This window comes from Teleopsis dalmanni, chromosome 2, assembly GCF_002237135.1.
Source record: "Teleopsis dalmanni isolate 2A chromosome 2, ASM223713v2, whole genome shotgun sequence".
Taxonomy (NCBI): Eukaryota; Metazoa; Arthropoda; class Insecta; order Diptera; family Diopsidae; genus Teleopsis; species Teleopsis dalmanni.
In genome coordinates this window covers 243,184,943-243,186,736 of record NC_051847.1, presented here as the reverse complement: position 1 = coordinate 243,186,736, position 1,794 = coordinate 243,184,943, and the positions used below count along the sequence as shown (strand labels likewise).

At 27.0% G+C, this 1,794-nt stretch overlaps 1 long non-coding RNA gene across 1 annotated transcript; it reads left to right on the top strand.

Moving 5' to 3' along the window:
* Positions 1–305: 305 nt before the first annotated feature.
* LOC119677451 lies at positions 306–897 on the top strand. Its single transcript, XR_005252264.1, has 3 exons — positions 306–482; positions 565–724; positions 791–897. It is a non-coding gene; the product is annotated as an uncharacterized LOC119677451 (long non-coding RNA).
* Positions 898–1,794: the final 897 nt, after the last annotated feature.

Sequence of the window (1,794 nt, the reverse complement as noted above, 5' to 3'; positions counted from 1 at the left end):
GTAATCTTCACACGACTACGCTTAATAGAAATTCTTCTTCCCTTATATTTTTATTTGATAATATTTTATGAATTTTTATAAATTTTGTTGTATTTAATTGAACACGAAATTGCATTTATAAAACTTTAAACTTAAAATATGATTAATTAATTTTGTTTTTTTCTTAAATTGAAAACAGTTAAATATTATTTGCTTATTATTATCTACGAGTATTTGTAAAGATATTATTTGATAATTTGTTTTTCCTTTAAAATACATTTATTGTTATACATATATTACAAATTGTTCAATAAAGAAAAAAAAAACTTGAATTCTAAAATAATTAATTTGTTGTACGGCATCTTACTTCAACGGTGGAAACGATATTGGTTGAACGCTTGGGTCCCCGCGAATATAAATTTTCTTGTAAGACCTTGGACTAGGCTGAGAACTACCCCGGATAGGAAAAATTAGGTTCATTACAAGACAGAAAAAAAGCCTTCGTAAGTTATAATAAAAATTATCAACTATATTTATTTTAGTTAATATTGATTTCTTTCGTTTGTTTTATTTTTATATTTTCAGAAGCAGTTCATTAATAGAGTGGGCGGTGATAAAATGGCAGTATTTTTAAGGCAAAGTGTTAAAAAAGTCTTATCTGATGAGCTCGCAACAAATTACACATGGAGAGGAATAAAGGAGAAGACTAGTATACTAACGTATACTTTCAAAAAAATAATAAAAAGTAATATCTTTAATCATTTAAATCTGTTGATATATATGTTCTGATATATAACTTCCCATTCTATAGATATGTCTCCTTAAATTTCCAACTGTAAATGACATTAAAATAAGTTCAGTGCTTCAACCACATTTTATACACGCAAAAAACCGGATTAAGAAGCGAAAGTTGAAATCGCAAGAGACTTTAATTTGTTATATTATTACTTTACTTTTTTATATTATTACTTTAATTTGTTATATTATAACTTTACTTTTTTATATTATTACTTTACTTTTTACTTTTTTTAATTATTCTCTTATTAATAATAAAAAAAAACAATAAAGATTAATTATAAAATATATAAAAAAAATTTTTTTCAGTGTATAAGTTAGAGTACTAAAAGCTGAGAATTATTGAGAGAAAAACTTACTATTGAGAACGATCGCGCTTTACGATCATTTGCGCGTCTTCTGCGATGGTTTTGAGGAGCAGAAAGCTATTCGTTTAAGCGATTCGAGACGATGGACAACTCTCTCATACAAAAGTATCGCGGAAGAATCGTCTGCGTTTGAATTAAATACGCTTCCGCGATAAACAAAGCAGGCAAAAGCATCACGAACGCTTCTTCCGCGATTGAAAATGTACGCTGGGGTTCTATATAAAATCTTTTTTGAATATGTATTTTTTCATAGAAGAATGAGTTATTTGCCTTTTATACCTTTCAATCATTCAAATAAGTTGTGTTCTCGCTATTTTTTGCTCTTCTTTATTTTCTAATTATGCAGTCTTTTCCATCTGTTAAGTACTTAAGCAGTGGAAAGCTTTTTTCAGAAAGAGGTAGGGAGGAATTGGAACCGAGAGAGAGAAGCCACTGCATATCAGTTATGTCTAAAAACCAGTTTCCGTTTTTGTTTATGTTTAGGTAGGGATTTTATTAATTTAAGCTTTAATTTTTCAAATTTTTGATCCAATATATTTGAAGTTTTATTTTTTTTAATTTATTGTACAAAATTTGTTCACTATAAATAAAGTTCTTATAATCATTTTAGCAGAATATGCTTTGAATTATATTTTCTGTTTCTGTGATATTT